This window comes from Rhamphochromis longiceps, linkage group LG6 (assembly GCF_057381845.1).
Source record: "Rhamphochromis longiceps isolate RC_006_pf linkage group LG6, R_longiceps_female_GT1.1, whole genome shotgun sequence".
Lineage (NCBI taxonomy): Eukaryota > Metazoa > Chordata > Actinopteri > Cichliformes > Cichlidae > Rhamphochromis > Rhamphochromis longiceps.
In genome coordinates this window covers 20335881-20348071 of record NC_140562.1, presented here as the reverse complement: position 1 = coordinate 20348071, position 12191 = coordinate 20335881, and positions in this window count along the sequence as shown.

Sequence of the window (12191 nt, the reverse complement as noted above, 5' to 3'; positions counted from 1 at the left end):
CTCAGATAAATGTGCGTTTCTTCTTGCTGGAGACAGTTTTCTTGTTTGCACATTTGTAGCCTAACAGTGGCACTGCAGATCTCTCCTTTAAGCCATTGTGTGTCGTGCTCCTGTGCAAAATCTTGGTCTGCTTGTCCACCCTTAGCTTATTACACCACATTAGTGATCATTAATGATAGCAAACTGTATGTTATATCACACTCACTTTACAAGGCTGACTTCTTCAAGGCACAAATCATCAAAGAATATCTTTTGCATTGTCTCGGAAATGCCATAATTTCCACTAAGCATTTACATTAACAGCAGATCAGCCAAATAGGACACTAGTGTTTGTCTTAGTGGAGCTTTTTTCTGTTCCCCATTGAGTTTGGTCACCATGGGGAGGTCACAGCCTGTTCTCTGACCCTGACAATGCCAGGCAGCTGAGGTAATGCGAGCAACAGGGCAGCCTGCTGATAGTAGCCATGGCAACAATGACATGACCTCACTCACGGTTGAACCTAAAGGTCATTCCTCATTGCTCAAGGGAGGAATGCTTCAACTATTTTGCTGGTGACAGCCTCTTAAAACTTCTCACATGACCCTGGTGGAACACATGTGCAGCGCGTGTGTATTCGTGCATGCACTAATTACATCTTAAGGGCCGTGTGTTTGTGTCTGCTTTGTTAACTAATGCGCAGTACATCCGAGGTCAATTACAATTTCTTTGTTTCACTTCCCAGTAGCTGGTTTAGGTTTCAGGCCTCTGATGAAAGCTCATATTGTCATGTGGCATTATTACTACTTATTAAAATGCTTCCCTATAGTGGCACAACAGTTAGTGGGGGCTAAATGAGTTTCAGGTGCTTCAGTGGAGCATGGAGCAGATTGGAAAGAAATGGGCTCGCTTGCTTGTGTACCTTGGGGGTAAACTGAGCATCTATCCACTTTCTTCTTCTCCTCCTCTGTCGCTTCCCCTACCTCCCTCTCCTCAATCCTCTCAGGCCCCATCCTGTGCTGGCTGGGCTGGGCTGGTTGGGCCAATGCTAGGCTCAGTCAGTCAGATGTTGCCCTGGGGTAAACAGCAACATCTGTCCCCTGCCCAGCCATGACTGTCGCTGAGTGATAAATCCTTGGGTGGCTCGTGCCAGCGCTGTCCGGCGTGCCACCTGTCCCCCCTTCCTCCTACACAATATCCACAACCCAGCCCTTACACACACATATACACACACACACACTTCACCCTATTTACACTTATCCGCCTTCATCCTGACATTGTGACAGAAGCAGGTGGTTCACTCCCTTTTTGCCCTCTGGCCTTCTATGCTCTCGTCCTCGGTTGGCACATTTATGCAGGGTGCGAGCAGGGTTGTCGCCTCTAGCAAATACCAATGGAGAACTCCCTGCACCAGGTTTTTTTAGCAGCGGGTCTCCTGGAGCCTATAGGAGTTGCTTCTCTGACTCAGGAATAAAAGTGTGAGGATCAGATAAACAAACTTTTACAAAGGTCAATAAAATGTTCAGTGAAAAAAAAGGGAAGCATCACAAAGTGCTGGAAATTTAAGAGTATGTGACTCAAATGACAATAATTTCAACTTATTTAAGGATTTCCAAGCTCCAACCCAGCTGACCTTGAAAACTGAGCTGCCAGACAAAAGAATGCACACATACAACTTTTACTTATACTTTCTCTCTCTGTGTGTGCTCGTTTGTGTGTGTGTGTGCTTTTAAGTGCACGTGTGTGTGTGTATGGCACGTCTCCCGCTACTGCTTCCTCTCTCTTTCCCCTCAGCTACTGTTAGTGTGACAGAGGCAGGTGGCCAACTTCCTCCCCTTTGACCTTCAACAGTTTCCCCACAGTAAGGAGACAGTGCAAACACACGCATGCACACACATTTCCACAGACACACATATACAGAGGAGGAGCCTAGGTTGCCCTGGGTGAACTGGGGCAGAGGTCTTGCAAAAAGCCCTGGAGGGAAGCGAAAGGTCCTTCGACTCAGGGCCGAGAGTTATTTTAGCGCCAAACCTGACAGGGCTGAATGATCATCACCACGGTGACAAAACCTCAGTGAATATGCACATCAGAGAGACGGAAAGATGCGAAAACTTATGGTTATAAAAAATGAAAGAAATCATATACGAGCTTATTCGTGACACACCCTTTGCAAACACTGGTCTACAAAAACTGCAGTGCTCTTTTTATCATTTCAAACGCTTTGCATACTGAATAACGGCACTTTTTAAAAAAAGAGAAACTCACACAGCATTAGGACTGTAAAACTCTCTGCCACCTGCCTCTAAATCACTTTTACTCCTGAGGCTGGGTGAGCAAAAATAATTACAAAGAGTATTATGAACTGCTTTTCATTTGTCCACCTCTCTGCGCTTGGCTTGCCTGGCTATCTTTTTTTTGTTTTGTTTTACAATATGTCTGTACTTATCTTGTAAAAAGCCAGTGTTATTTCAGTAATTATTTAAAAAATAATAATATCGAGTGATCATTTCAAGGCTCAAATATTTCCTTTGAGCTTTTACTTCGGGCTTGTGTGTGCACTATTTGCATGTTTGTTTTTTGCCTCCATGTATGTGTAAGAGGACCCCTGCTGATTAATGTCACTTCGCATTGTAATGGAGCGTGCTGAACATGTTCGGATATCTGTAATGCGTTACCAGTCTCAGCTTGATTTTATTGCCATGGTCTAATAGGATATTGCCACTATCACAATTTGGATTAACTTCCATATCACTGCTGTTAAACCAAGTGAGGTTTCCGTGTGTGCATGCACACAAATAATAGAGAAGGGGTGGTGGGAGGGGTGTCTGTCAGGGTGGGCTTCTGTGGTCGATTAGTTTCGCATTCAGCACCTCCTTCATAATGTATCTATCCGGTCTTGTCACCACAATACTTCTCATTTTCTGTAAGTAATTCTGGGAGAAATGTGGAGATATTTTTCACCCTTTACCAAAAATAATGCACCGTCTAAATTAGCTATGAGGGGTTGCTGTACCAGCAGTTGGGCTTTTTTTTTGTTGCCAGTTTTTTTTGACTGCCTTGCCTCTGATACACAATCATAAATACACAGACACACGCAGGTATAATGCAAGCCAGTAAGGAGGTCTGGCATGCTTTTGTACAAGCAGGGAGCTATATGCAGAGGAGGCTGCCCTTGGTCTGTGAGTCCTTTGTCTTCCTGCATCCCCAGGCTCCACCTCTCTCTCAGCCAGCCCTCCAATGGGAGAGCCTTCAGGTGTTGACCTTATCGGGTGCAGGTCAAAGCCAGGTCAGGGATCTGTTGCTAGGCTACCATCAGATAAGTGGCTAGGGTAGGCAACAGTGGGCAGCGCTGTCATTCAGGGCTTGTCATGTAATCTTGTTCATTTGCAGACAATTGTCTGGACGTCAGAAAGGCTATCTGGCCCATAATGTTGTAATGAAACACATTAAAATATTAAAACCAGCCATGCTGAGCATTGGCAGCTCCACTTGGCACATGGCGTTTTTTTACAGTCATGCCAACTGTCATGCAGTAACATGAACCCCCGAAATACGCTTGTGTGGTGGGCTGTGTTGAAATGTTAGAGATGTAGAGGATCGAGTGGTATTTACTTGTTTTTTTTTTTATTTGAAAGTATCTGCTTTACAGACTTTTACCCAACTTAATTTAACAAATAAACGCATTCATTATGCAGACATACTGCTATGTATCTAGGGGATAATCTATTTTAAATTAGGTCTAAATAATGCATAAAAATGATAGCACTTTTTAATTTATGAACTTCATTAAATAAAACTTTCTCTTGGTTAATAATAAACTTTATGTTCCCACCAGTGTGTGTACATACGTGTGCATTTTCCTCCAAATATTGTACATATAAATGGATTATGACTGGATCATGACTCATGGCTCATATAGGGGTACAGGTGGGAAGGCATCTTCCTGTTTGCTAACCTACAACCTTTAAATAGTGTCCAAAGACAGATACACAGCGATCTGTCTGAACAGGGAACGCGAGAGCAGAAAGAGGGAGGCAAATGAGAGAAAGAAAGAGAGAAAAAGAGAGAGATAGTTGTTGCATCTTCACACAAACATGGTCTGTTCTCCCACTCTGCCATTCTGCCACCTGGACCGAGCTATGTGGGAGACTGCGCCACACAGTGATGAACGACACCAAACAGAACAATTTCTGTTCACACTGCGGGTCATATGGCGTAAGACGGGTTGACACAGCGTCTGTGTCACATAACAGGTTCCTCTTTGGCGACACCTGCATTTTGTCAATGTCAGCCACCCGGCCGTTCAGGTTAACTGTCGAGTCTAAGAGGAAGTGGCCTTCCAGAGGCCGAGTGAGGACCTCAGACAGTTACACATAAAGACACATAGATAAGGCACGTGGCAATTTATCCATGCCAGTCCTCGTACTGTAGCTCCAACATGGGATCTCGTCTGTTAGATTGGCGCATTGTGAAAAGAGGTTCTCAGTGTCTGGGCGCTTGCCAGCTGACATTCCACGAAGACAAATTGAGAGAGAGGCTCCGGCAGATTTATCGGGCCATTGGCTCGCCTCAGGAATTCTCTTGTAACATGGCACTCCTGTGAAAGGGATAAAGAAATTAGTGTAAAACAGCCCCCCACCACCCTACCCCCGCCCCTACCCTCTCCAACAGCACCCGTTTAGATATCCAGTGCTAGCTTGTAAACCTCTAACACACACACACACACACACACACACACACAATTCCTTTTTTTTAGATATAAAAGTGGATGGATGCAAGATGGATGGGTCCTCTTATTTCTATGAATATTCAAGAGGGTGGGCAAAAGAACATTGCTGTATTCTGGCTGTTGAGTCACAGGTCCTCAGTGGCAGGAAGCACTGCTGGTCAAATGACAGAGAGAGGGAGAGACAGAGTCAGAGAGAGAGGGATGGAGGAGAGATAGAGATATGCGTGTGTGTGGGATTTGAAAGGAACTGCTTCTGGCTGTCTTGGATATTTATTCCTTTCTAACGCAATGGGGTGTTTGGAGATCCAGGCCAGCTATGTTCTTAATGCTACAGCGAGGACTGGGAGCATTCTTCTGCACTTGCCCGAGTCTGGTGTGTGGATGCGAGAACACATCCTCAGACCAAACCTTTTGTTGATAGAGGGAAACCTGTTTTGGGACCTGATTTATAATACGATCGTTAATAAACTGCAAGTTAATAGGTAATCCTTGCACTTCATCAGCAATGCGCAGAGTTGCGAAAAGGTGCAGTTTATCCCACACTATGATCTTATCCTAAACCCAATCAATTAGCTTTAAATTCAGTTTAATTTCATTTATATCGAACCCAATCACAACAACAGTTATCTCAAGGTGCTTTATATTGTGAGGTATGGACCCTACAATAATACAGAGAAGACAGAGAAAAATCCCAACAGTCAGATGACCTCTTATGAGCAAGCACCTTAGCGATGGTGGGAAGTAAAAACTCCCTTTTAACAGGAAGAAACCTGCTCGGGGGGGGGGGGGGTCAGTAAATATTATTAATTATCTTTCATTTTCTGCTAATTTAAAATAACAGCAACTACATTTAATTAACTATCTACGTGATGCTGACTATTTGCAGATTGGGAAAAATGAACATAGAAAGTGTGGCCTTATTTTTTTTTTTTAATATTCATGCAACCCTGCACCATATTCATCATCAAATAACAAGGATTAATCATTAATTACTTGCACAAGCATCACTGTTGGAAAACTGCTTCCCGCTTTTGCATACAATAGAGCTCTAATGCCATCGCCCATATCATTTGTCAGCATCTAGAGGTTATCTGCCAAGTTGATGAACAGAGAGATTGGCTATGAAACACAAGGTGTGACAGTATGGCAATATGTTATAGTATGCAGGCAGGGCTCATCAGGAAAGAGAGGACGAGCGGCTTTGTTCCAAATGTCACAATGCATATTTATGGGTGCACTGGAGTGGCTCCTTGTATAAGCACCATTCACCATCTATCAAGCAAAACCACTACAGTGTCCCTTTGGCAACTTGGTAGCATAGCGCTGCGTGCAAAGTGATCAAACTGGCCCATCTTGCTGTGAAAATGGTCATTCGGGGAAATGAAGTACACTGAGCTTAACGAAGTGCAATTATTGGCCAGTTCAGACAATTATTTTCACGACAGGATGCTTTTTGGCAAACTTATCCAACTTGCTATATTGTGAAAAATAAAATATATTCTTTTCCTTCCCTGATGTGGAACAGCTTTGAAATGCATTCCCTCCTTTCCCCAGATTGAGATATAAAAGGGAAACGGCAACATGGGAGAATGTCAGACAGAATGACAGACAGACAGCCAGATACAAGCCCACAGCATAAGCTCCACTGAGCTTTCTTTCCACTAAGGAGGATCTCAGGAGAGTTGTGTTGGCTGGCTGCGCTCGGGCCATACAGCACAGGATGGGCAGTCTGACTGTCTGGCTACAGTGACACTCCTTGGGGAAAGAACATGGCTCCAGGGCTGTAGCTGATTTGAGATGGTCTCAGGACTAAACCCTGGGGGACATCAACTAGGCAGAATTGGTTCTCTGAAGCTCTCTTTTCAGATTTTTGCAAGCAGTGGAGCTCGATGGCTGTGGAATGATGGGAACAAGAACGGGGCTTTCATCTTGACTGTGAGCAGCTCAGTGGTTTTCCTCCAAATTACAGGGAGTGATTACATCCCACCTAGCCTGCCTTGTGCCATCCCCTTCTCTAAGCACGGGGCCCCCAGGCCAGCCAACCTCTGTCAACTGTCAGCGCTCATAGCTGAGTCATTAAGTGGAAGTTGAGCGACGTGTCATGGGCAAGAAAATAATAAGGAGCAAAACTCAAAGCACAGGGACACTCCTATTGCTTCTGTGGGCAATTTACCGATGCATAGAAATGTAAATTCTTCAGCACTTCCCTGCTACAGTGAAGGGATTCAGAGCTCTGTTTTGTGGATGTGCAGTAAATGTGACGATTTGATCAATTGTTTCGGTAAGCGGCCGCGCTGTTGTACAGTTAAAAGAACAGAGGGCAGGCAAGATGTTTAAGCAAGTCAACCATTTAAAGGAACCCTAGGTGCTACAAAAGTAATAGATACAAGCTTCAAGACATGCAACTGAGTTGTCCTGGTCGCCTTTTAAAGGAAGAAAAAGGTTTCCCATCACTTCCAGGCTATTACCTCCATACAGTTTGGGATTACACAGAAGCTAGAGAAGGGATACTTGGTCTACCAATCTGTTTTTTTATTTGAAAAGTCCCCCAAGCTTTTCCATTATCTTCTCCATATCAAGCTTGACCTGAAGAGAAAACCTGGCTTCAAAAGGGTCAATGCAGTCTAGACTTTCTCCACATCTTGCACTGCCAACCCACCTCAACCCCCATCCTGCATATTGCTTTAGGATACAAGAGGGATGTGCCCCCTCCTCCTTATTCCCACTCACCTCAAGCCCCTGCCTGCTTTGGTCCAGTCCCCCATTTCCCACCTACAATAGCATCTCCCGTCACCGTAATCTTTCTATTTCACAAGCCCATCCCTCGGGGTTAAGAGGTCTGGAGATGGAGACGGGATTTGTCTGTCAATTGACAGCACTGCTGTTATGCTTTCTGGCTGACCAGGTTTACACTGCATGGTCAGAGAGGTTTTGAAGAAAAATGACTAGCTGTTTATCCAAACATTAATGTAAGCTGCCCCCCCCCCCAGTTATTATCATTATTATTGTTTAAATCTGGCCTTATTGAGCCTCTGTGTGGGCGTGAGGCTCCAAAAAAACAGGTTGAAAATAACTACACGGTTGATGTTTCCTGCTTTTATACTGCTGCTACTACTGTGAAATGCTTAAATGCTTGCTATTTTGGGAAACCAAAATAAATAGAAGAAAATATGAATAAAGAAGCATTAAAAATACAATACTTGCCTCTTTTGCCTTAACTTGTTAGCAAACTAATGATGTGGTGATTGTGAAAATCTGTCAATACAGGTGTTTAAAATAACAATCTGGTCATTAGTCAGTGTTTATATCAATACATTTTTCACTTGATTTGAGCCCAAGCAAATTATTGTAACAGATAAATATCAGCCACTGACAATGGGAAGTGTCAAAGAGCCAGTATCCATTACCTTAAAATGCAAAATTATATATATATATATATGTATAAAACACACACACACATGAAATGCAAATGAATACAAAATTAGAATACAGTGAGGAAAAAAATCAAACATTTAAGACTGCCTGAAGCAATTTGACACCAGAGAGGGAAATCTACTACTTACCTGAGAACATGTGCTGACTAAAAGCAAAAACAATGAAATTAGAAACAAAAACAAAGCCTGTTGATGCTTTTGTATTTGCATGTGTTTATGTATTTATTTGTTTTTGAATCTGCTGTTACAGCATATGTAAAACAAAACAAAGAAAGACTTGGCATCTTAGACATACATTACAAATGTAATGCATAGGCAGCAGAACAGTCTGGTGATCACTGACGGGTTAACAGATACAGCCCACAGTGTCAATGTTTTAATTAAGCCCTATTTCAGCTGACTTATTAACCATCATTGGTGGATTTTGTGCTGGTTACAGGCCAGAAGCACTTTTCTCAGCATGTGAATTATACCCGATTTGCTCGTGCGAGCTTACTTCAAACATTTTCTCATTATGTTTCCACTAAGATCCAAGAAAACATCTGCATTAAATGCCAGTCATGAGTATAAGTTCTGCTTTATCCACAAACTTCATGACTCTGACATTTTTTTCGTTTGTTTTTATTAGATCATTGGTTTTTATTGTACTACGAAATAAAAATCACAAGCATTTGCATTCGGTGCGTTCAAGAATGGAAGCGAATAATCAGCGTGCCGCATTTCAAAAAGCAAAAAGCCACTATTCGTTACAACTATAGGATAACAAAGGACAACTAAATGTAAGCACGCAGAGGTCATTTCTGAAGGCCATGGAGAAAAACGGTGGGTTTTTTTCCTTTCCAAAAATTTTCTACAAAGCAAGCAACGACAAAGGAAACAAGGGACAAGGGGGAAAAAAATCTTCATTGAATATTCATTAACCGGTGCCTAGGTGTATACATGGCTCTTAACCACTCTTGTTTATGACTTAAGGACTTGTAGTACTGACCTTAGTTTAACACAGCAGCAGATACCAAATTAACCTCTAGCCTCCACAGGGCTAGCCATGCCCTGCTAACAAGCAACCTGTCTAGACACACAAGAAGTACTTTATGATTCCACCTCTCACAATCCCCCCCTCTCTCTCCCTCTCTCTCTCTTTTTCTCTCAACCTCTCTGTCTCTGCTAACACGTACTGGCACATCCTCGTGCCCTCTATCCTCTTCTATCTTTCACCTCACCATTTCATCCCTATTTCCCCCCCTACACCATTTTTCATGTACCTCCCAAGCTGTGCAGTGTTTGGGTCACGCACCCTAACAACCAGAGTTTTTATCAGATGGTAGACTTTCTCTTATCCTTCACAGCACAGCTTACCAATAGCATAATAATAATAATGATAATAATAAAAAAATAACAATACTATTACTAATATTGCATTATACGTTTTTAAAGCTATAATGCACTTTATTTATTTCTCTTTTAAAACAGAGAAATTCCACAGTGATTTAAAAATGTGTAAACCCAAAGTGAGAAACACTCATAAACTCACTTTAACATATAAGTCAACTTCTGTAGCTTTTAAAGATTTCCACTGAGATTGAAATTTATTACATTAGGTTAAGCTTTTGGATTAAATTAAATGAGACTTTGTCCATATGATTAATGTAGAAAATTATGCATAGTGCAGTAAAATAGTATCAAAGTCAAACATGTGAGATTCAGAGTAGTTTCATGAACATTTAGGGAGAAGCATATTTACCACTGTGTTGCATCACCTGTACATTTTACAACACAACCTTCTTGAAATTAAATTGCAGTAATTTAGACCACAGAGTCCTTCCTTCTTCTTGCTTGATACATAATTTCCGTTGTTTGGGTTCTCTGGAATTGTTTGAGGTTTTTTTTATTTTGTTTTTTGCAATGATCCATTTTTTTTTAGTGTGTAACAAAAACAAACAGGAAGGACTGTTACTCTTTATGATGAATATTCAGAATATGTACAGACATCCTCTCACTGAAATAAGCAATGATTCTTCTGAGAAACGCATCATTTGGACTGTGTAGCATATGCTGCTTGAAAATGTGTGTTTATCCCTGTGTGCCCTACAGATGTGCAGGTTAAACACGCCATGTGTACTACATGACCATCACAGGTCTCAGCTTTTGAACTATGTGCTGATAAAAATGTACTTTCTTTGCAGGGTAGTGTTTTAACTTTCATTTGCTGAGGCAGTGACAAATAACATCCATCCTTCCCTCCGTCCATTTATCCAATTCAGGGTCGTAGAGGGGATGAAGCCTATCTCAGCTACCACAGGGTGAGTGGCAGGGTACACTCTGGACAGGTCGGTAGCCTGTCACAGACAACCAGGCATGCAGTTAGTGCAGTTAACTGGTCATTCAAAATTGCCCATAGGTGTGAATGTGAGAGCGAATGGTTGACAAATAATATTTTACTGAAAATGGATCCTGAGCCCATGCAGTGATTTCTACTAAAGCATCATGTCTATTTTTAATGTCGTGCTAGCTGAGAGCCCATAGATCATGGCCCTTCAGCAAAAGTTTTGGTGAAATCTTTATCGATTCTCTGATTGATTAATTGCTGTTATGTACCACAAATGACCACAGATTTTTTGCAGACTCAACATTTCCAGTATGCTTATTTTTTGCCCATGTACCTGATAGTTTTATAATATTTTCAGTTTAGACTCTGATATGTTGCCTTTGTATTTTTCTCAATTATAGGCTTTGAACGATTTGCAAATTACTGCATTTTGTTCTTGTTTACATTTTACAGCATCCAAACTTTTGTGAAACCATAGGTTATAATATATATTGATGTCACCCATTAAGTTTAACTCAATTCTGCCTCAGGATCATATGCATTTTAAAACAAGGCAAGCACCTAAAGGATTTTTTTATATTTTAATTTAACAACACAAAGAGGTATGACGTACCAACATCATTATCTCTGTTGTTATTAGTAATATTCAACCAGAAATTGCTCTGATTTCTTCTTATTTGGGTAGTGATTTTCTGTGCTGTAACCAGAATCCAGATTCAAATGTTTTGTTTTCATCATGCTCCTTCAGTCTAGGATGGTAATTATGTGAAATATGACATATAGAAAACGCACAGATCTAAATTATTGACTAACAGCAGGAAAATAAATAGCTGATATATATATATATATATATATATATATATATATATATATATATATATATATATATATATATATATATATATATATATATATATATATCTATATATATATATAAAAACACCCAGCACGCCCCTGCGGGCGGTTTATCCTTCAAGCTCGGGTCCTCTACCAGAGGCCTGGGAGCTTGAGGGTCCTGCGCAGTATCTTAGCTGTTCCCAGGACTGCGCTCTTCTGGACAGAGATTTCCGATGTTGTTCCCGGGATCTGCTGGAGCCACTCGCCTAGGAGTCACCGCACCTAGTGCTCCGATTACCACGGGGACCACCGTTACCTTCACCCTCCACATCCTCTCGAGCTCTTCTCTGAGCCCTTGGTATTTCTCCAGCTTCTCGTGTTCCTTCTTCTTGATATTGCTGTCATTCAGAACCGCTACATCGATCACTACGGCCGCCTTCTTCTATATATATATATATATATATATATATATATATATATATATATATATATATATATATATATATATATATATATATATATATATAATTTTGCTGGACTAAAATTCATATTTCCTTTTTTTCACAATCTTCTCTTTGCACATCAACTGTGATGGCTGGGACCAAAAGTAACGGTGATGCTGAACACAAGGCTACAGTGTTGTAAGAGTCTTAAACACATAAAACACCGCATGCTCTGAGGAAGGTATTTGATCCCTTACAGATTCCTTTTTTCCCCTCTTTTTTTTGCCACTTTGGCACACTTTCATGTTTCAGATAAACAAACAAATTGTAATTTTGCACAAAGGTAACCTGAGTAAATATGAAATGTGGTTTGATTTTATTGATTAAGGGAAAAGACTATCGAAAGCTGGCCCTGCTTGAAACATTTATTTTCCCAAAACCTAAT